Here is a 24,735-nt window from a genome sequence, read left to right as displayed (position 1 = left end):
TTTTCATACAAAAGCCTTGTTGGCTCTAAGGAGAGCCATATGTTTGAAAGACATGCAACACTGATATTTTTTTTTTCTATCAGCATATCTATGAACATTGTAAAAATTCAAGACAAACCTCAAAGGGAAATAAGACCTACAGATATTTATGCCTACAAACCTCAGAAGGAGATAAGACCCATATTTCCACAGCAAAGACTTTATTTTAGATTCTGTCTGAGTTTGAAAATGCCCCCTCTTGCTGGCTGCATCTTGGATGTTGGCATCTTCCTTAAGTCAGGGGAGTTCGGGGGAATCTATGGGTGCACCCTCCTGAGGGTGGATGTAGCTGTGAGATTTGTCTCCCCATCCTCTGAGCTGGCCAGACACGAGACATTTCTGGTCTATATAACTGTGTTAACATTGCACTGCGCTCAAGTCAAGAAGGCCTGGTGACAGGCTGTGTATATTACCGGTTTGTGTCTAAACAGCTTCGAGACTAGAGCTGGCTTGTATCCAGCCATCTGAGAGCACCGACCAAGCAGCCTGCATGTATCTGCACCTGTCCACGTGGATGCATTATAAATGTGTATGATGCAATATAATTCACTGTTTATAAATGACATATTGTGACACCTCCTCCTTGAAACACATTTTTTTCCACCAAAGCCTTTCAGCTAAAATCCAACACAAAAACAACACAGCTAAGAGAATAAATACATCACTGGGAGTTACCACTTCTCCTTTGTGTTTGAACCCTATGATCTGCCTAATTGAGAGATTGATCTTGATTGGTTGTGAGCACCCACGGTTCCTTCTGATGGGAGCATATGGTATTGCACTGTATGCGCTTTGAGCCAGGGAACAGATCTCTCACTACCCCCTTTATACACAGGGCTGACATTACCACAAAGACAGGCGGCAGTAATATAATGCCTTCCAGCAACTGTGAAAACTGTCTGCGTGATTCAGATGCTTTTCTACTTACTTACTGATGGTTTAGTTCCAATAGTGCCTTCAAAAGTGGTTCATTGACCTCCCAAAAGCACAGCACTTCTGGGTCATCTGTCTGCTCGCACCCTTACAGGTGATGATGTACCTTTTGGTTAATATATGAACAGTGAATAAGTGCCTTCAATATAAAATGTAAATGCCAAAACATTCCACCTAAAAGCTGCTTTCGGCAAATATCTTTTCAAAACACAGGTTACTGATTCTTAAAAGCTCTGTTTGGGCTAAGCGGTTGATGCTATGCCTGTTTTGATGACTGATTTTTGTATGAGGGTGGCAGCAGCTCAGTTGTTCTAAGGGAGGAAGAGGACGAGAAGCAGCTGCAGTTGTGGTCTGCAGATGTTCAAGACAACTCCAGTCAGGAAACTGCTAACTACCTTTAATTGATCAGCACACCGAAGTGGGGGAGTGAGCGTTCACATCTGTGGCCCATTCTTATAACATGTTTCCTCCTCACTAATTCTTGCTACTGTCTGGAAGATTTCCAGGCTGCTGCTAGGGATCAGAAGATGATTCTTCCATAAAGAAGGCAGCATTTCCAGCTCTTGAAGGGCTTTAAACAACCAAGTAGAGGTGTTTTCTGTTATAATAATTAGTTAAACTAAATAAACTGTACTTAAAGAGGATTTTAGCTTGGTTTTAAGGTTTGCTACACCTGTAGGATTGCTAGGCCTTGGTGCTTTGCTAACTATGCTCAAAAACAAGTGAGGTCAACAGGTTTGTTGCAAAAATTGAAATAAAATTATGTAACAGACCATTATAAAGTCACAGGCGATAAGAAGGAAAACAAGTCATGTTTAGTTTGCAGGGTCAAATACGAAAGATCTTTCTCCATCTCTCTATTCAGCATTAAAACTGTGAACGCTTTGCTAAACCTGTGTGGCACTGTGTGTACCTCTGCCTCCAGGTAGCATAGCGAAAAGAGCCCTGACTTGGGAAAGTAAGCCTGGTTTCAGATGGTAACCCCTCCTTGGGGCTTCCACAGGGTCTGATTCAGATTCAAATCTTCTCTCTTGCTTGTTCCCTAAAGCTTCCTAATCCTCAGCTCTACCAGGGAGGAGCACTGAGCTTCCTCCCAGGAGGTCAGGGCTGCCTCTGCCTTGGAAATGCTAATGTCCCCTGGGCATGGCTGGCAGTGATTAGGGCTAACCCAGCCACTAAACTGGAAATTGGCTAATCCCTAAACAGATTGTTAGCCCATGGCTCAGGCTGAGCAAGGTTCTAATCCCAGACTCATCCCATATTCTGCTTCTGTAAGCATTCTTTAAACCTTCATATAGCTTGGCAGAGTGCACATAAAATACGACTGCCTTTGGGGTTATAATGTGACTGCTGCCAACCTTGATATCGACAGTTTCCACGATAAATGTGGTGGCAATGAATTTAGAAAGGTAAAGATGGATTTGGAAATCAGGGTCTGTTCTTTGGATCTGGGAGGCGAAATGTTCAATAGTAATAAAAGGTAACAGATGGTAGAATTCCTCATAATGGGATGTTGTCGAGACTAGGAACTTAACTAGGTCTGGATGTTTACAGAAGTAACAGTATTCAGACTTATAAATAGTTAAAAATTACAAAGTTGGTGGTGGGGGGGAGATGATTCTTTTTCTTTAGACTTTTTGTCACTTGGTAAAGTTAAACTTAGTGTGTTTCTTTATGTTGCACAAATATCTGGAAACAAAGTTTTATCCATATCTGAAATTTCGCAGTCTTGCAAGATGTCCGACCAGTGTAACTGCATCGAAGAGCATTGACTAGAGTCAGCATGGAAAAAGTTTACTGTTGTGGTATTCCAATATATTTGCTTTCTTTATCTGGATGTCAAGATATTCGAGTATACAACACAGAAAAAGCTTACCTGCGTTAGGTAAAAAAATAAAATCATGTAATCTATGATGCAAAGTAAAAGTATTATTTACTTATATCAAACATGAATATTTTCCAGTTTGGAGCACAAGTTTCTATATAATTTTGAATGACCAGAAAAAGAGGAAATACTGTATTCCTTGTTTTTTATCAGAAGTCTAGAATATATGAAACTAGCACTTGAACAAGAAAAGGGAGAAGAATTTCTTGCTTCAAACACGTGAAATTGCTAAACATGAAGTATACGTCTAAAGTCCCACCTATCTGAAAGGAGCTAATGAGTAACTGCTAGAACATTCTGTTGCAACCCGAGGATAAAGATTCTGCTGTGGCTCGATTGGGTACAGAGAGGTCTCTGAGGGGTACAGCTGACTTGTCATTGCACATACAGCTGCTGCAGAGCGTGGGAGTTCATGCCAATTTGACACGCAAAGGCAAACAGAAGGATGTGGAAAACCCGCCACATCTTTTGGCAACAGCTTGCCTAAGCCGTGCCTTTACTACTACTGAAAAATAGTCCAGGACAGGCTTCTGGCAGCGAGGCCAGGCAACACGATACGTTCACTTCCACATGCCTAAACTCTTGTCCCCCTTGAAAGAGGGGTTGGCTATTTCCAACTCACCACCTGGGCATGGGCCCTGGCACGTGCTCTGCTCTGAGCCATACCCGGGCAATGAGGGCTGCTGCTGCTTGGCACAGACCAGAACTGCGCCAGGCAGCGTGCTGACACGGTGAGTGATCACGGGCTTGAGCCTTTGCCCTGAGACTTACTTTATTTGTTAGCACAGACGCTGCCTGAGAGAGCCTGATGGAGAAGCCCTGTGTCTCTTAAGCGTGTTCTCCTCAGGTGCTAATACTCTGCCCACCGACCTCACCTCTCATGTCTTCTTTATGTTTGTCCTCAACTTTTAGTTAATCTTTGAACCAGAATAAATTGTGCTGGGGACATTTTGGGGGACAATTATAGTCCATGTTGTGGAAGCGGGGCATTGGACGGTGAGTACCAGCAGCTACTGCTCCATGCCTTGTTCAGTCTCCAAGGATCTCATTGAGCTTTCTGCCCGGGAGCCTCCAATTTTGCAGTTCAAGGTCTAAGGCTGCTCCTGTCTATATATATAAATAGGTTGTATATGTGATCGACTGGCTGGCCGGCTCTTTGGCTGACCAGCTGTGTCCACAGCAAGAGGTGATTTTGTTATCCAGGGTGCTGCTTGAATCCTCTCTGTCACTTATGCCACTTTGATAAAAATACGGGGTAAATTCTGTAGAATTTGCCCACCTAATCAACTAGCAATGTTATGTGCTGAGAAACATCTTAGAACTCAGATATTCTAAATGTTCTGCATATCTATATTCAGAATGATTCTGTGTTGAGGTAATTATTCATTCTTTTGGTTAATACTGATGTGTACTGCAAATATTTCCTATGCATATGCTAAGTGATGTTCATGGGAAGATGTCCTTTCCTTGAATGCAATGTGTACAACAGAGGTGCCTAGATGCACTGCCAGGGTAAATCGCACACATTGAGGAATAAATGAAAACTCAAAAAATTTCTTGCAGCGCTTGTGGTGTGGGTTTTTTCTCCTCCCAAAAGCGGAGGACTTCCTATGTGTGGTTCCTCTTCTAAACAGTCCTGCCTCATTTTTCTTGGTTTCGCTTTGGACCTATCCAGATTGACTGCCCACTGCCTGCAACTGCATAATTCCATGGGATCTTCCGGTTTTAGAGCACTAAGTTGAAGGGTTGATCTCTATAAATCTGACCAAGAAGTCTCCAGGAGGCCAGTGTGGAATAAATAGCTACAATTTAATTTTCTCCCTTTGTTTCATTATTTGTAGATGGCCTGATGCTGCACTTTCAGTGAGACTAATTCAGCATTGACATAATTCAGAAGTAGTTTGGTTTTTATGGACTGATGATAAAGTTGGACTGATGCCAATGTCAGACTGACATCACAGGTTTAAAGATGGACATAAGAGGCATAAACCAAGAGTTATATACTGATCCGTGATTTCCCTCATAAGGTCTATCTGTATGTGACCCCACTATGCCCTTGCTCCGAGCCAACTATAATCCACCTGACTGAATTAGCCAGAGCCTATATATTATCTCATGTCTCTGGCTTGGTAGCTGGGGCTCAATGTTGTGTCATCTACAGTCACAAGGTTTGGCATCACCTTGGAGAGAAGAGGGAGAAAGACGTGCTTCTTTTTGTGCCTGCAAGGCACCACCCCCATGGCACTGGGCTACTTTGGCAGGGAGTGCTTCTATGCAGCTGGAAACTGCAGCCACTAAAAATAGTCTGGAAGGTTACAAAAAGCAAGAGTGGGGAAAAGCATTTAATGTGTGATAAAGTAAGTGATTTTATAACTGATTTTATTACTTAAAGTTCAAACATTATTTTCACTAGTCTTTGTCTGGTGTAAATGAAGATGAAAGAAGTTGGATAAGGTAAGACTTGAGTACTGCAGGATGCTTCAGGGATCACGTCTTTAAGGGTTATTAAACACAATTTGTTTTTGTCAGATTCCAATTTGTCTGTGTTTTAGCAAATCCTAGAAACTTGAGTTCTGACATTTTGTATATCCCTATTAATTATTCATTCCTGAGAATCTGTACTTGTTTGACCTTAAGAATTATTGCCTGTTTACATTGAAGAAGACCCAGTAAGACTTGTCATACATTGTCCTTCACAAAAAATAAAAAAATATCAGAGTCTTTCTCCCTGGGTAAATGAGGAAATAAAACAACCTGGGCTGGGTCAATGATTTTAATACTGGTGGGAAACTCTTAACATGCTGCAGAGGCAGCATCTAAAGAATCTGCTGAGATAGCTGGATCTGCAGTTCTAGGTTAAGCTTAGGGATACAGGGCCACACTTTATCAATGTTATGTGGGATTAACTGACCCTTGTGCAGAGTGCCACCAGAAGACTCATGCATCACTTACGTCTGACAAAGCATCCTACGTGGGACTTTGGTTGGTGCACGAGGCTAATATGGATACTCTTTGCAGGAACTAAGTTTTAACCACTATGAGTAAGGTCTCTCTCTTTGTATACACTTTGTTTTTATTGAGACAAACTTCCACTGAACTCAGTGTGATATTGAGTGTGTTGCATAAACCCCACTGACTTCAGCAGTTCCAGGGCAGAGCTGGCTGCAGATTTCCAGCTAGAACAAGATTTTGCTGGAAAATCCCACCTCCATGAAGCATTTCATGGAAACAATTTGCTTTTGGTGATGTCAGTGGTTTTTCCTCAGACTGTGTGGAAGCCTGGGCTTCCCAGGAACTGATTTTTTGTGGCAGCCTTACTGCTCAGGTTACCATGGACCTGACAAGTCCAGGGCTTTCAGGGTTTGCAACATTAGGGCAGCCCGACCACTTAACCTTTCTACAGCTGGTGAAGAAGCAAGCATAGCACTGAGAGGTCCTGGGTCTGCACCTCTAGCCAGGGCTCACATTTTGTCTCTGCAGCAGGATTCTGGGATGCAATTTTCACATAAGCCATGGCTTCAGGGATTCTGGTGTTTCTGTCACTGCACTGAGAGCAAATCATGGTCTTCACAGCTCCAGCCTTCCTGTGATGCAGTGATGAAGAAGGCCTGCAAGCATGTTAGTTCTTAATGCTCTGTGGTTTCAGGTTGGGTATGACTTGGACACCAAGAACTCATTGGGATGTTTGACTTTCCTAGAAATACCCAAGAGTTCAGCTGATGAAAGAGTACTGTTCCTTTATTTCAGAGAAAAATATCTGACCAAAATATGTATATTTTTCTGAAATAAATTATTTTCACAATTTTCCCACACAGTATCAGCATTTACAGTTCTCATTTCAGATCAGGAAAAAACCCCCTCGATTTGATCACAGAGATTTTTCTCATAGAAAAGCTTGTGATGGTATTTAGGACTACAGCACTGAGGTTCATCAGCACTTGCCTCCCTTTCCTTGAATGGCCAATAAGCCGTTCAAGCTCAGCACTGCACTATAAATGTGAATGATCCCAACTTCCCAAAGGGAAATGGGATACAAGGGCTAATCAGTGAGCTCAGGAAGTGTAAAGTCCCACCATGAGGCGTAATCACATATTTCTTCTTCTGTAAATCTGTGACTCCATTGTATCTGACAATAATTTTAGTGTGAACTAATTCAAAATCCATACAAGTGAAAAACATATAACTTTTCTTGGGATCAAAGACTTCAGTTGTTTATATTCCATTACTTGCTGAGTATCTACATCATAGCTAGCTTCTTTTTTTGGTGTGTCTTGGAAATAGGAGGTGGACTAGATCATGGGCTTGGCTATTGTCTTTCCTAAAACTGGGTTAAGACATGAGGGTAAAGCTGTGTTGATGTTGTTGTCAGACTGTACTTGTTCTTTGGATTTGTTTATTGTTTCTCAATCTCTAAACTGTATGTGTTTGGTGAGATACTTCCCAAAGTGAGCGGAGAGCAGTACTGCTGCAGATTGTAATTTGGGAAAAGCATTGAAACAGGGCCTAGACTAAAAGGACTGAGAGACAGAAAGTAGCAGGTTTTGCTACCTCATTAGCTACCAGCAGGGAGTCTTGCACAGCTCTAAATTAAATATGAACATCTTGACTTCTGTAAGGCCTTTGAAACGGTCCCATACAACTTATTTGTCACTAAATTCAGAAGAAATGGGTTTGATGGATGGACCATTCAATGGATAAGGAATTGGCTGTATGGCCATGTCCAAAGAGTTACAGTCAATGGCTCAATGTCCAAATGGAGATCAGTTACAAGTGGTGTCCTTCAGGGGTCCATACTGGCATGAGTACTGTTCAATAACTTTATTAATGACATAGAGTGTGGGACTGAGCGCACCCTCAGCAAGTTTGCTAATGACACCAAGCTGAGCAGTGAAGTTGATATGCTTGAGAGAAGGGAGGGACCTTGGGACCTTGACCCAGAGGGACCTTGACCCAGAGGGACCTTGACAGGCTGGAGGAGTTGGCCCATGTGAACCTCATGAAGTTCAACAGGCCAAGTGTAAGATCTTGTATCTGGGTTGGGGCAATCCCCAATACCAATACAGGCTGGGGGATGAATGGATAGAGAGCAGCCCTGCAGAGAAGGACCTGGGGATCCTGGTGGATGAAAAACTGGGCATGAGCCATCAAAGTGTGCTTGCAACCCAGAAAGCCAACCATATCCTGGGCTGCATCTAAAGAAGTGTGCTCAGCAGGTCGAGGGAGGTGATTCTCCCCCTCTACTCTGCTCTCGTGACACCTCACTTGGAGTACTGCATCCAGCTTTGGAGTCCCCAGCACAAGACAGGGACCTGTTGGAGCGGGTCCAGAGGAGGTCCATGAAGGTGATCAGAGGGATGGAACACCTTTCTTATGAAAAAAGGCTGAGAGAGTTGGGGTTGTTCAGTGTGGAGAAGAGAAGGCTCTGGGGAGACGTTACTGCAGCCTTTCGGTACTTAATAGGGTCTTATAAGAAAGATGGAGAAAGACTTTTTACGGAGGCCTGTAGTGATGGAACAAGGGGTAACCGTTTTAAACTGAAAGAGGGTGGATTTAGAGTAGATATAAGGAAGAAATTCTTTATGATGAGGGTGGTGAGACACTGGAGCAGGCTGCCCAGAGAAGTTTTGTATGCCACAGCATTGGAAGTGTTCAAGGTCAGGTTGGACAGGGCTTTGAGCAACCTGCTCCAGCAAAAGCTGTCCTTGTCCATGGCAGGGGAGTTGGACTAGATGATCTTTAAAGCTCCCTTCTGACCCAAACCATTCCATGATTCTCTTCTCTTCTCTTCTCTTCTCTTCTCTTCTCTTCTCTTCTCTTCTCTTCTTCTCTAATGAAAGAAACATGAAACCTCAGTGATTCAGAAGACAGAATTCTCCTTTAAACATACTCGTAAGTAATCATGGAGAGTCTGAAATTTTTTCATCACAAAAAGTATTTTCATTATCCTGCCCATGTTTTAAGGAAGGCAGTGGGTATAGGCTGGAAGGTTCCAGAGCACAATCTAAAGGCCCCATCCTGCACACCGATGTTTGGAAAAGAGGTCCTGGAAAACTGGTGAAACACCTTCCTTGAATTGGTCCACCATAGCCATCCTCACAGCTGCTGCAGGCTTGGGGTCCATTTCGTGGGATATTGCTTCCTATGCTCAAAATGAAGACCACAGTTTTTAAGCCCAAACAGTCTGAAATCTCAAGGTTTCATCTTGGTTTCAGCATCTAAGATGCTGACCCATTATTTTTTTCATTTTCTGACTTCATTTACTGTAAATCTTCCCTTGCTTTTTTCCATGACTGCTCTTTAACCAAACTGCAGCTATTAAAGCATCCTTCTTTGGCTGTCACCCTGAGTTTCTCTCTTTTTGTCACTGACAAATTCCGCTTCCTAAGTCACTCATTGCTTTTTTAGTATGTTCTGGTTACATCCTGGTTCCTTCTCTCAGCCTGTGGGTCTCCTCAAGGGTCACCATCCCACATAATCTCAGTAAAGCACTAGATGCATTGGTCCCTCTTGTGGCCGTCATATGCCAGCAAGGTATATATTTTGATAAAGTTCAGAATGAGAAAAAAACCTCTCACTGAGACTTTGCTGTCTAGACTGATGGGGAACCTGTGATAACAGACTGCCTAAGGCACTGCCAAGCAGTAACTAGATGACTTTGTTTACCCAGTGGCAAAAACCCCCAAAACCACATGCCCAGGGCACAGGCTTTCCAAGGCAGGAGAGGGTAGGTGATAATCTGCTGTGAGCGAGACTGAAATGCCTTCCTGACTGAGTTAAGGACTAAGAAATTCTTCTGAGTTGAAGGACGTGGGGAAGAGGAAGGCTTGAAACTAGTTATTCTCCAAAGGAGGTGGAGTACAGGAGAAAGCAAGGTGCCCAGGATCCATGGGAAAGAGCAGAGTGGAAGGTGGGTCTTCTGCCAGGAGACTGTGAACATGTTGCACCCTGTCAGCTGTACCATGGAGGCCACCTTTGAAGCCAAGATAATCATAGAGATATACATGGCTTTCTTTTCATTGCTTGTTTATCTGCTTCTGTAAACTATAGACCATGAGAGGCTGAGCAAATACCTGGGACTCAGTGCTAATGCTCTGGCTTTTTGGCCATCTTCAGACAACCAATGGATTGAGGCTACTGCACTCAGTGAAACCTATCAGTGAATACAATGGGCTGCTTTTCCTGGTAAAATGAAAGACAAAGAGTTTTCCCCTGCCACAATTTACTCATTTGCCAAACATTCCTGTATAACAATTTTCATCTTTTTAGTATTAAGTGATGATGATAATAGTAAATTTTCCTCTGTCTGATGAAATTCAAACCTCCCTATTTAGATATTAAAAGCTGCATAAAAAGGCACAAGGTAAAAAATTTCCTTACATATGTTAGTATCCCTATGAATATGTAATGCGCACTTACATATTTTCAGTCCAAGACAGGAGGCAGTGTTCTGTGTCACAGATATGCACTCTGTGCTCTGTGGCACCAGTGCATCCAGTAAAAGGCATTAAAGGGTGGACCAGATAGACAGTGGGGATGTCAGGACACGCGCTGCCCCTAGATAGACCACGTCCCATTGAATGCCACCTTGCAGCTGGTAAGAAGGTTGTTCTGTCAAAATGGGGCTGGGGCTTCAGGTGTTAAGGCTGATCCTGATCCTCATTGTGCTAAAGTGAATTGGGAGAGATTTCCAGACAGAAAGGTAGAGGTATGACAAAAAGCTACAGGCTATATATTGAGAACCAAGACACTCAGCTCCTATAGGTACCTCTACACTGGTAAATAAAACAGAGCCTCATTTAGAGAGTGTTGGTGCAGATAAAGGGCTGCAAGGGAGGAAACTTGCATTTCTGTGGGGTAATCTGGGAGAGTGTTCTTAGCTGGCTCTAACCAGGCTTTTGAATTGAGTGGAAAGAGGGCATGACTTCTGTTTGGGAAAAGATCCCTGATACTGTAGACAGCTACAAGCTGAGGACAGATTTTCTGCGGCTGCAGGTGGTGAGCAGGGAAGAGGGTGGTAGGAAACGCTCTGAGCCTGGAGGCAGGGCTGTGAGCTGTGGAGAGGACTGGAAGCAAACCAAGGGCTTCCTGATAGAAAAGATGGGTATGTGGGTTTGTACCTGAGCATGGGTCTGTGGCTGTTAGAGGGGTCAAAATAAAACAAGCTAGACTGATTGGATTACGAAACTAGGAGGCAGCAGGTCTAATTTTTATTTCTAACTTTCTGTATGATTAGTGCCAACTCATCTAATTTCTCAGGGCATCAGTTTTTCCATCTGTGAAATGTGGATGATGTGACCACCATCAATAAATTGCACAACCTAATACTTACCCCCAGTGCCTCATGGACAGATTTTTATTTAGATACTCTACCACCTTTGAAATCACATTGAATAGGTGATTTGAAAGCTTCGTCATAAATCTGAATATTGCTGACACATTAAGAAGAATGAGGTGATCAGAGGATGAACTGCATTAGCAGAAGTATGTTTAAATCTGGTATAAATGAGTTTTTACTGCAGTGGTATGAAGGTATTTTTGTTTAGGCATTCTGCCAAAATGTGAGGCATTCACATTTTTATCCTTTTCATGGATTTTCTTGGAACATAAACAACATATATATTATTGTTATAACTTTGCAGAAGTGACTCAAATGCAATTTAACTATTGTTGATGAACTGTGTAGATAAGATTTGTTGTAGAGGAAGTAATTTTGTGAACGTAAAATGGAGAAAAAGGAGAGGTGTATGAGGCATCCACCACAGGCTGCATTTTTTGCTTTCTCACAATAAACAGTGCGAAGGGGAAGCATTTACTTTGCAGAAGGCTGTGCACTGATTTGAGGATAGTCTTCACACCAGCAATGGATGTCACCCTACAGAATTTCCCAAACTCTTCTACCAACTCTGTAATTTCAGGAGCTGAGCATGTCTTTGTAACTAACACAGGGTAAAAGAAGATTCAGACAAGAAGTGCAGCTTAGCCTTTTCCAAATAAGCCATTCACGAGTTTTGTGGAAAAAAGGCTATGGGTTTGGCCCTAAAAGAGAGCTGAACTGCAACTTCAGTTTCAGTGCTGTAATATAAACCATGCATTTTAATGTGTACGTTGTGCTTGCAGCAATACGATAATACAGAAGCATAACAATTACATCAGTAGAATGAACACATTTCTAATGGTATTTGCGTTATATGGATATATGGCTGTTGGCCTGTATGCTGATACTTTCATTGCTGCCATATACATGCAATCTACTTATGGTTAAGGTTGCCAGGCAAGTAATTACCAGAATGGAGTGCTAAGCAAGCAGTCCCGGTGTCAAAGAATCTGACCTTGTGAAGATAATGAGACAAGGAGAATTCAGAACAGATGAAAGCCAAGAGCACCTACTTTATCTACTGACAGCCAGAGAACACCTTCATGCTCAATCAGTTCCTGCTAATGAGACAAGATGGGGCAAGATGGTAAAACAGCAGTAACGGGCAAACTTTTTTTCAGCTTAATGATCTATAACTTAGTTAGATAAAATTGTCTTTTAAACCAGGCAGTAACATAAGTATGAACAGAGAAATACAAAAAATGTATTTAATATCTTTTGGTTTTGTTTACATTATAATGGGGAATGATGAATGGGTGGGGAAATATACCCTGTAGCGTGGCTGGGGGAAGCTTAATCCGTTTAACTTATCAAAGGGAAGGCGAAAGGGCAATGCGATCGCTCTCAGAGAGTCCACATCAGGAGAGGAGAATGGTAATGGAGGGCTTTCCAGCCTAGCTGGCAGACACAGCATACACTGTCTGGAAGCTGAAACCAGAGAAATTCAGGTGAGAAATGGTGAGCTTTTATCCATGAGGGTAATTTATTACTCAGCATCGTGGGGGGGGCCCTTCTTCCTCAATTTAAAAATTTAATTTGATTTATTTAAAATTAAGACTGGATGCTTTTTGAAAGGTATATGTGCTTTTTTTATGTGTTTGTGAACACCTGGTGGTCCAGGGGTCACTCTGAAGGGATCTGAAAAAGGTAACTAAGAAGTGCAAGTTGATTGTCAGTGGGCCTGAAATCCCCATACAGCATCTTCAAACCTATTGGAAAGTTTAAGGGTATGCAAATTGTAAAAGGTTGAAGACTAATGGACTAGCTAAACTGACTCTTGGACTTGGATCAAGAATTAATGTAGGGGAATATTAAAGTCTCTCTTACACAGAATATCAGACTAAACAATCACTCTGAACTATTCTCATTTTGCGGTCTATAAATAGGACTAATATTGTGGAGCCAGACCGAGATTAGTAAATTCTGGCATATGCTGTAGATTACCTCTTCCAGTGCATGTTACCTAGGCAGCCTTATAAGGTGTTTGCAGGACAGCTAGCTGATTTTCTAAATTATCTTCTTGCAGCCTCTTTTTCCTGCCATTTTGAAGCAACACAGGAATGATAAAGTATTCCTGATGCTTACACAAAGTAATAGCCTCATTCTTTCCATTCTCGATTGGAAATCTCTGCATTTACTCTCCAAATGCCATGGCTTCATGAGAAGGTGGCATGGGGATGGAATGGACTCTGGAAAAGAGTTGCTTGTAGTCTCAATCTCACTTGAATCTCCAGCCAAAATGATAATTAACAAAGGTCCCTGGGAGGTTGATGGCAGAGAAGAAATATAAGCTCAACACCTGAGTCGCTGTTTGAAATCCTTTTCCTTCACTGTTTATAGCAAAGAATTTAAGCCACCCAGCATGAAGCAGACTACCTAAAAAGCACAGATCAGACTTTCTCAGAGGCATTTTCCTGTTCCAGCCCTCTGGAAGCAAAGGGAAGGGCACTGTCCTCTTCTGCAGCTCCGGTGGGGAGAGTGCTGAGAGGTTACAGAGCTGCACTTTTCCCACCGCTGTGTCCCTTCAGAGTTGTCTCCACTCCATATACAAAGACCTTTCAGTGACTAGCGCTGAAGTTCAGACCCATCTCTTCAGGTTGAGGAATGGACAAGTCCTTGCCTCTGGAAGCTGCTGGAAAGAAATCCTGCTCTTTCTGTACTGGGAGAGAACCAGAGCGTAACTCCAGAGGCCAAGGTCAGGAAGGAGAGGACCAGGGGCACGAGGGGATCTTTGGGATCAGTTTCTCTGGCCAGCCTAGAATTTCACCCAGCAGTTTCTGTGCTGACCTGTGACAAAGCTGGTTGGCCCTTTTAAAAAAACCACCCAGTCTTGATTTAGTGTATCAGAGCAACCACACCACTCCAGGGACTTGGCTTGCTCTTGATGGAGGCAAAAATCTGATGGTAGTTCCCAAATGCAAGTCACTCCTGCAGCTTGAATGAACTGTCATTTCTCCTGCAATGCTCCTCTCCTTTTCTTACCACCTCTAATAAGCAATGAAATACGTAGCAAAGTTGAGACCTCACCCAGATGGTAAGTTATGCTGATGAATTTACAGACCTGTAAGATCTTGCATGTTGCGACCGAGACACATGTTCCTAGCTCCTGTTTTGTTTTCTTCAGGCTTGCCCTACCCCTTGGTGGTTTGTGATGGTGCATGGTGGCTCTGCTCCAGCTGGTGCCATGGCTTCCCAGGGCTGTGGGTTAGTGGTCCCACAGGGCTTGGTGGACAGGCTCACTGAGTAAGAGGGCAGAGCCCCAGTGAAGTGCTGCTATTGCAGGTTTACCCTCAGAAGTTCTTCATTAGAAGTCACACCTTTCAGCCACAGCTTCGTGCTGTGGACCCTTTCACCTCTACTTTGCACGAAGTCTCCCGTGTGTCCAGAGGGAAGATACTAGAAAGATCTGGAGGTAGTGCTTGTCTTCCTAACTTGTCAAAACTGAGGACTGCAGCTCTTGGTGCTATAATTTTAGCCTAAAGCTGTTCAATAAACTGTAAGTTATATTTTTTTTTGATTGGGCAGCTTAAAAGTAAGGTCATGGAAGTCTGTGTGAATTTTTTTCAGAAAAATATGTCCTTTGCTCTGTTCAGTTTGTTCTGTCCTTTGTTCTGTCCAGTTCTGCTCTGGATCCATCCGACACAGCTGCTGTGGGCACCACTGCCTCAGAGCTTCAAAGGTTTTTTTGTTGTTTTAAACTGGTAAGAGTGGAAAAGTGAGCTGCAAGGGCCTCAGTTAGTGTACTAGAAAAAGCAGACAAGTGTTTTGGTCTCACAAGCCTGTCTGCACATGAGCAAACCAGACTCAATTCATGTAAGGCGTTAAGAACTATTTGTCATTCCTATTACTTTTCTCCACACTCTCTACTTTTTTTTTGCCATTCTTAACCACCATCTCTATTATTCTGGTGCACAGAGGCTATGGGGACAGGTACCTTTGCACAGACACCCTGACTCGGCCCCAGGGAAGCTACTATTGGAAGCAACAGGATGCTCTAGGTTGGCTGTTGTGCACTGGCTTTTGGTCCTTTAGATTCACCCAGAGAAGAGTATCTTAGTAGTAGCACGGCCCAGCAGACTAAGCAGAGTGTTATACCTGTGTGGTGGCGTTTCTTCCCACGGTGCACATTAGGTTGGTCAGAGCTATCTTGTGCCTTCGCTCATTGCCCTGCTGCACCTGGGACTCAGGAGCCCTCTCTCCAGGCCTGCACACAGTATCGTTGTGTCCCTTCATTTCTCCCACCTGTATATCCAAATGTGATTATTTTCTCTGATATTGAACTGAGCTCCCCTCAACATGTTATCTTCAGTCATCTTTCTTCAGGCTCTCTTTTCTGTAATCCAGGCCTCTGATTTTAGCCTATGTTTTGTGTTCTGGGATACATGGTCTTGCACTTGACAGTCTTAAAAGCATCGCTAGCTGTGCTCAGACACCCTGATCACTGTGTTTTGCCTCTGCGCACATTCACACTTTAGTGGGAGAATAAACCCCTAACAATTATTTAAACTTTTTTTAAACCTAGCTCACTGATGAACATATTTAACCCTTTAAATTATATACATGATACATGCTTTATATAGAATTATATATAGTGTACATATTATGTAATATGTATTATATATATGTATGTGTGTGTGTATCTCTCTCTCTCTCTCTCTCTCTCTTAAAATATTCCTTCTATTTCAGTGTAATTTGGGATTTACCTTGGTTGGTACAGTATACTTCTGGCTCCCGGTTTTCATTCCTTTTCAGAAGTATGAGCAGTGGGTTCAGCAAACCCCAATCCTTCCCTTCAAAACGATGCATAAGATCTAATTCCTTTTGAGGCAGTGTGATGCTGTAGATAATGAGCTGCATTTGGAGTCTGTAACTTCTCATCTGTTCCCATTTTACCATAGCTGCACAGTGATCATGGGGAAGGCCCATTGCTGACCCATGCCTCTGCTGACCCGTGCCTTGGTTTCCCCATCTCCAACAATGAGATAATAGCTTACCTCCCATGCAGAGAGCTGTAAAAGCCAGGTATTAAGATGAGCAAGAGCTGGGAAATTGGCATGGACTGAGAACCACTTCCACCTCACTGTCAGCAGTAGCTCAGCTGCCCAGACAAGCACCAGTTCAGACCAAGAGTGTTCTATTCACCAAAGGTTGGCTGCAGACTGGTTGTATGTTAGATGGTTTGGGTTTTTTTTCCAAACCTCCACAGGCGTTCCTGGAGGGCTCAGAGCATTTTCCATTGCAGCCATTTTCTTTTAAGGTGAAAATAATCCAACAGCCCTTCACTTGTAGATCAAGTATGGATTTCTCAGCAGCTTTAGGTCCTTCTCCTGCTACCCCACCAGGGCATTGCTGTGACTTTTCTGCTTTTCACCCTCTTGTACCAGAGTCAGAGTACTGCAGCTGGCAAGTCTGGGCCTTATTTCTAACTCTGATCCTGCACGGTAGTCCTGTCCCCATGAGGCGTCATCACCCAGGGTGGCAAAGCCATTCTGTTTTATGTGATCTCATCACATCTGTCCAGCCCTCATCCCATTCTTGTCCCACGTGTGAACTGTCTCCGTCCCTACTGCTTTGTAGATTTTGATGTGAAATTAAACGTGAATCTTGTTTAACTTTGAAAAAAATGTAATTTGATGTCTCCCCTTCCATCAGTTGTTTTAACGTTTTTCCCATCACATTTAAAGGAGACAAAAAAAGGTGATTTAAGAAAGAGTGAGAAGTCATTTGCACACCCACTCACACACCAGAAAAAGAAATGAAGAGAAAACATCTTGCTTTCTTCAATGTTTTTCCCAACTTTAGCCTTACTTTTCTCAGTTGAAAGGGATAAAAAAATCCAAACAATGAAAACATTTAACACCAGTATGATTTTTATTGCTGCTGTCTTTGTTTTCTTAGGAAAATCATGAGCAAATGTAACTAAATACTGAAAATGGGCCTTCTCCTGTTATTTCAAACAACTACAGAAATAATTGCACTGAAATTACATCTGGAAATAGAGAATTATGACTCTTATTATAACAGCTGAGCTGCTTTGGGGAAAAAATAATTCCAAGGTTAGTGCAGAATAAGGCAAAGAGGTTTAGAGGGTTAGAGACGGATCTGCCCATGTCTTTTAATTCAGCTGTGCTGTGGAAGACAAATTTACTCTCTTACTATTTTCTTGTTTTCAAGTACTTAATGATCAACTTGTAGAAGTAATATGATATTTTACAATCTTTCAAGAAACTGGAGTCTGTGTATCTGTGTATGGGTATATATATACACACTTATATACAAAAAGAAAAGGAAAAATAACTTTTTGGCATCTTGGCTTCAGACTACAGTAGATATAAACAAAAGAGGAGAAGCTGGCAGCATCGTTATGTCATTTTGTATAGCTTTTTTTTTTTTTTTAATATCTCACTTTGTGGCTGGTTAGCAGCCAAATGAAACCCGCTTGTGAAAAAAAGAGGGCAACACACATTTCTTGAGACAGTCAAAAGTCACTTCAGTCACTCAGGTAGTGTGGCTCAGCAGGGTCATTTTGGTCTGTCATCTGCATGAGAAGGCAATAATGTGCGGTTTGGTTTTGTTTTTATACATGTAACTGGACTTGATAGTGAAGATTTTGTGTGCCAAGAAGTACTTAGAGTCCACAGATTTTTCCTCTAGAGTTGCAAAAGAAGATTGTTTAATCTCGAAGACCAAAGTAGGTAATGTTTTTCAAAGAACTGGACTATATCACAAATGGTTACAGGGAAGAATTTAACTCTACTGTTAGCAACATACATTTATTTAGAGTATCCTCTTCATCGTGGTATCATCGCACATTTAATGTCGGATCTTTTTAAAAGCTGAAATGACTTCTAAAAAATATCATCTGTCATGTCGCTCTGATACACAGCTTCAAGATACTGCAGAGGGGACGGCACGGCCGGGTGCTCTGTCCCGGCAGCGTTAGGCTGCTGGTGTGAGAGAGGGACAAAGGCGAGGGCTGGGCACCTCTGGCTGGACGCGTGGCACCTCTCACACATGCTGGATGTGCTCCCTTGGGTGCAAGAGCTGCTCGGGCAGGAGAGCGGCGGCACCGTGTGGGGAAGGGAAAGCTTCCTTCCCCCTCCCCTGAGAACCCAGCCGGGGTGCGGATCCGGCCCGTGCGGCCGGTGCTGCGCGTGTCTGGGTGGTGTCCGTCACCCACAGGCTCGGGGGGAGCACGCTTTCCGCTAACTCCTGTCTGCAGCTTGAGCTGTGGGCCTGAAGCGCCTGGACGTGGCTGTGCAGCGGCACGCGTTCCTGAGGTGAGAGAGCAAAAGGGGAACACAAGCAGGTGAGGGGCAGCCAACGCTGAGAGCTGTGAAAAGGTGCAGGCATCCAGAGCAGGAAGGGCCCAGCTTGAAAAGAAACACGTAGTGATAGAAACTGCTGTTTCTGCTCTGAACTTCTGGGCTCCCTGCACTTCAGATGGCTGGAGCTTTCCTCGTTGCGCTAACGTCATTTCAGTTCATTGATCTGTGCTGAACTGAGGAAGCACCCACATCCCTTCGCTCTTGGTGCCCCGGAGGCAGGGCTGCTTTTGGGGCAAGCACTGCCGGTAAGAAACGCTGCTGATGACCACAGCTGAGGTGGCGAGCGGGTTTAAGCCTGGGAAGAAGTCCCACGGGGAGGAGTGGGGGAGCCGGTACCGAGGGGTCTAGGAGTCGAAGGAGATCCTCTGTCAGCAGCTTGTGCTGCTCCGTCCTTCTCCGCGCTGCTGACCCTCGCTGCAGCCTGCGTTTTCCCATTACTGGGCAGTCCTGGGGGGGGGAGCACAGCTTAAGCCCTCCAGGGTGTGAGCCCCATCCAGGGGGGGAGAAGCAGGTTGGCGTCGCACTGGGGCAGTCAGATGCGCACGCTGCAGGACGCCTGTCAATCAGGGCCATGGGGATGAGGCACAGACGGAGAGAAATTCAGCCTCCTGACAGCTGATGCGAGGCTGACAGCTCTGCAACAGACACCAAAAGTAATTGTTAGGTGCAGCTTTGTGGAAGAAAATGATCTAAGGCTGAGTGAGGCACAAACTGTCACATGGAGAGTCACGACGGTAGCATCAGCTGCCCTGCCGTACAGCTCCCTTCCAAAAACTTTACCTCAAATTCTGTCTTTTTTTTTTTAAAAAAACCGCACAACAGATAGTATAAATAAGGAGGCAGGTTCCAGGCAAATCTGAGTTCATCTGCTGGAGGCTGAATCGTAGCTGAAAGACTGTCAGATGAAGAAACTGGTAGAAGAAAACCTGACAGCCCAAGTTTTGTACCCACTTAGAGAAGCAGAACCCGCTTGTGTAGAGAGTGTTCTTGGGTGGCGGTGGGAAGGGAAAAGCAACCCTCAGACATGCCAGGTATGAGAGAGACGTGAAAACTAGGTGAAGCTCCTATTTGCTGCTGTTTTACTGACAAAATGGGATGTGTGAATGTTCAGTACCAACAGAAACGGTCATATGATTATAGATAGGTGTAGTTTAAATATACTTTTTCATAGGAGAACTTGGATTAGTGTGTTGTTCAGTTCAATTTCTCTTTCTTCTTATCTGCTAACCTCCTTTTATATCACTTTGTGGCACATTTCACCTTCGTAAGACTGATTTCAAACAAATTGAATGAAATACTCCTATTTACATTAACTGAGCAAATAGTACAAGTCCAGGATTCTTCCATGATCTCTAAAGGGATGGGCAACTAACTTAAGGATCAACACTTTAGGCTGAAGATCCTTTGCAGCCAAAATCTTCACATTTTTCTAAGTTCACTTTTTCTAGGTGCAAATTTCCGATGTTACACAAAGAAGAATTGAATTGTGGTATTGGATGTAAATTCCATACTTTCCCTACTAACAGTTCAGATTTGGAATTACTGTCTGACTACCTCAGAATAGGAAGAGAGAGAAGATGATGACAAGATCTGGGTAGTGAATATAGTGTGGTGATCTAACTTTAGATAATGTTCAGGTCTGCAATTCTGGTTCGGGAAACTTGGCCAATGTGCATCTTTTCTGGATGTACTCAGATTGGGAATTTCGGATAAAAATACAGAATGCGTAACTTCTTGTTAGGAATCTGTTAAACCTTATGGCTATCGATCCATTGCAGTTTTGTTTAAAATAGAAGCACACATAAAGGCAACAGTTATGTGCAAACAAATAAATTAGGGTTTTTCAAAACAATGAATCTGAACTGAATTTAAAAATATCCATGAGCAAGTTGACATGATTTTCAGAGAAGCCTCCCATGTTGTCTGAATGTTTATCCTTCCTCTAATCCCTGGAAGAGTGGCTGCAGACTGTATATGTTTTATTTTCAAAATGTGATGAGACCAAGAAGTTTAGAAGCAGAATAGCTATTTAGAATAGCTTTCAATTTCAACACATTTGTATGCTTCATACAAAACAAAGAGTCCTTGGATCAGTAAGAGGGAGCTAAAACAGGAGGAAGGGATAGCTTATGTTTTTGGTGAAGAACTGAATCTGAGCAATACTCTTCACTCTGTAATTTTTGAGCTTATCGCATCTTCCTGTGTGTTGTCTGCCTTGATCGATAGCAGGATGACAGATGACATCTGCCTGCATCTGAACACAACGTTAAAACATGCAGATGCACTCAGGAAGGATCCGTTGTCCCAGTGATGTGCCAGCGCTTGGAAACCTGAAAAAACCCAACCCAAACCCTGGGGCTGAAACCAAAGCTTTAAAAAAATTTTTACTGAAATATCTTAAATTATAGAAAACATATAAGACAATTTATGCATTTTTTTTGTCTGATGATTAGACATGCTGGTATGACTGGATGCCTTGCCAACGATTTAGCACAGTGTTTTTTACATCTATTGGTTTAAGTGTTTCACAACCCTTTTTTATCTGAGTCTCATTATCACTGCTTGTTTTGCCTGACCACTTTTCTCCCCTGAACCATTGCAACTGTTTTCTTCTCAGTTCTTTGCACCCTAGCCTTACATATTCTTGCTCTGTTGCCTCATTGTTTATCATGACATATATTTTCTGACCTCTGTTTTGACTATGCTCTTAAAGCAAAAAAACCCCCAACAAACCCAAACCACCCCACCCCAACCCCTTTTCAGACATCAGAAATCTCTATCCACTCAACGAAAGTAGCTGTAGCGTTATTGCTCTTGAATGGTGATGGGACAGTTCCTAGGCAATAATCTTTAGTGAATAAATGAATGTTTTATCATCCCAAGCTTTTCATAATCAATATATATACTGCAAAATGTATGAAATTAAATGGATGTATTTTCTACATGAAATAAACTTTCTCTTTGATCTCCCATTTGGAGTACTATGGCACTAACAGAATTTGCATTATTGAATTGTTATAGATGCCAGCCTCATAATGAAATGATTATCATGGACTAGATGGAGGGAGACAGACTACATGCACCTTCTTCTTTTAGCCCTATTTTCTATGATTATACAACCTGTACAAATCAGGTAGAACATTACTAAACCTAGGCAAGAACACATAAGGTTTCTACGCAAATGTTGATCCAGGTGCAAGATTTACGCTGTTACATACCTCATGATTTCTCTGGAAATAGAATCAAAGTATCATGCAGGCTGAAAAGGACACCTGGAGGTCATCTAGTCCAACCTGCTGCTTAAAGCATTTTACAAGAAGTAAAAAAAATTACTTGGTCCTGTTTTCCTGGTGATCCAGGCAAATATAAAAAAATACTAGATAGTTACTTCATTATTTAGATTAATCTCTTACAGTTATGAGGCAAACCTTAATTATAACATCACTCCATTAGACCTGGGCACACCTCAAGCAGACTGAGAAAACTTCTTCAGATTTTATAGGCATTCAAAGGTTCAAATGAATACCAAAGTTAAAACTGAATAAATATTACCTGATGGCATTTGTCAAAATGTTAGCCCCTTTCTTCACCTGCTAATAGTTTGCTATCTGATTTTCAGTTGCAGAACTGTATTTGTTATTCAGGAATACTTATGAAGTAGTTAGTACAAATAATTCTCTTAAATTACCTTTTGCTGTGTTGATATACATCACCTGGTATTGTAAACACTCTTGATTGCATGACTGAAAACCAAAGGTAGAAAAACACCACAGGGCAAAGAAAACATAATGCCACATGTTACAGTCAATTAACAAAGTCAGGGATTCTGAGACACAGCTGCAACACACCACGTCTGCTCAACTATCTAAGACTTTCAAAGAGCTCTTGGGCTAATCTTTGTAGAACATCTTTGCTATGCCTGAGGACAGACATGTTTGTCAGTTACCTAACCCATATCTCAGGTTTGCTGCTCTCTAGGTTGTATGTGATGGAGTCTTTAAAGACATTTTAAATTTCTTTTATAGGGCTGATTAAAATTACAAACAGAAAGAAAAACCTACTCCTAACAATCAAATAGATGTCCCAAAGACTTTCACAATAAATGTCTCAAAGGCTTTGGCTCAGTGCTGACTGAAGACTCTTATGGATATTGTCAAGAGTTGCTCGTCTTTCCACAAAATAATCCAGTGACTTAAACCCCGTATATTTTCATGAAAGCAGAAGTGCAGCATTAATTGGTCTAAACTGACCTAAAGTAATTCTGAAAGTTTCCAGTTACCTAAGCATTCTCTTTTGTTTTTATCCTAGAAAAAAAATCCATGTACCATGGTTGTTTAAAAATTAAAGACTCCTGATTGAGCTATTAGAAGTCAGTAACAAATCATAGTGAACTTGAAAAAAAATCTGTAGAGGTTTTGTTTTACAAATTCTTCAGAACATTAATTTCACATCCTGTTCTTTAAAATGTGTTCCCTTTTGTGGCAATAATTATTGAGAATGTGAGTGAATCAGAGTCTGAATCATTTAAGACCTCTACATCCATGAATAATGTTCACTAGTGACTATTTCTCAGCTCCATATTTATGCAGTAATTCCAACAATGAAGTCTTGTTGTGTTTCAAGAAAATAAACATTAAAGTAAACAGCTTGTTCTGTATTGGGATGATTAGAGGAGGTATTCAACAAAGACTAGATTTCTGTCAGTCCAGTTAGGAGTTTATTATCCAAAGCTGTTGCAATAACACTGTTATTTCAGTGGATACGGGCTGTTCAAGTTTCTTGGGATTTAAAGGTGAATTTGGGTCATTCATTACTTTTGTTGGCACTGTAAATCTGTAGCATTAGGAAGGAGTGGAAAGAGATAAGTATGCTACAAATAGTACGAATAAAGATGGAAGAGATCACTTTAACTCTCTAATTCTTCCTGTATGAAAATCTTGCTCCCCTCATGCTGGAATACAAAAATAAGATGGAAGAAAAAGCAATGTATTTCCTTTTCCAGCCATGCTGTGTACACTTTTTTTATGCGCGCAGGACATCCTCTGAAGCCCTCAAGTTTGTGCACTCTGTGGCTTTCTGTTGGGTTCTTTGAATGCCGGAGTTCAACACCACCAATGCGAACACCAGAGAAACTGGGGAACTTGCACAATAAACTACTTCTTGAAGAGTGTGCTGTGATTTTTAATGACTGTAATATACACTGTGAACACTCCCCAAGTTGGATACAACTTGTGGAAGAAGCTGGGTTGAAATTGTGTTTCAGTTGCAGTTTGAGTAGATCTACTCCTCGGCAGCCTTGGATTGAGTATAGTTGGATATGTTCCTTCATCTTGAGTACATTCCTCTTCTTTTTATTCCTGAAAGAGGTGAAGGAGCAAAAAAGGCACCTTTGTGCCCAAGTTTTCCAAACTGATAGTAGTATCATCCTCTTTCCAATTTGTTCTCCTCAGATAATTTTTTACCATGAAAAAATGTTGAAAATTCATTGCCTGTTACATGGTGGATAGCTTTTAAGCAGATTAATCTTACTTGTTCATCACATTAATTGCTCCCTTTTGCTAATTTCTTCAGAGTTAGTCTACTTCTAATTATAGGATGAAAGCTGTTTATTGCTCTTTCTCTGATTAGCCATGGTAGAGGCCTCATATATTTTATTCTTCTTTGTATCAGGGAAAGGTCTGATGGTTATCTAACTGTCTTAGGTGTTTGTGGTGAGTGGAAGGCTACAGGACTCAGCTCACTGCATGGAGATGAAAGCTAAGTTTCTGCCTCGAGCAGTGTTAGAAGTACATCTCCGGTTTGGGATCTCATTTAAGCATCCTCAGATGCACAAATGGTCAAATGTGAGTCTTATGAGTGATGGAACTGAGTTTTGTTATAAAGAATTCAGGTTGGAATTAGTTGTTGCTTTTCATTACCTGGAAATCAACTTGAACCTTGTAGGCAGTTTTTCAGGGGTTTGAGGTTTAGTACCATCATTCCTGAGGTTTCACTGTGAAATCTTGGAATGGTCGTCATCCTAATTATTCCCACTTAAAGGTGCAAGCTCAAAACACCTTGCCCTTCTGGGACCTATATATCAGATTGTGGCGTACAATGATATACTTAGAAAAGATACTAATAAAAAGGTGAAGCATCTGTTGCTGTCCAAGTAGAGAGGAAATAGGTGGATACTT

This window comes from Accipiter gentilis, chromosome 2 (genome assembly GCF_929443795.1).
Source record: "Accipiter gentilis chromosome 2, bAccGen1.1, whole genome shotgun sequence".
NCBI lineage: Eukaryota > Metazoa > Chordata > Aves > Accipitriformes > Accipitridae > Astur > Astur gentilis.
Note: the sequence above shows the minus strand (reverse complement) of the source record.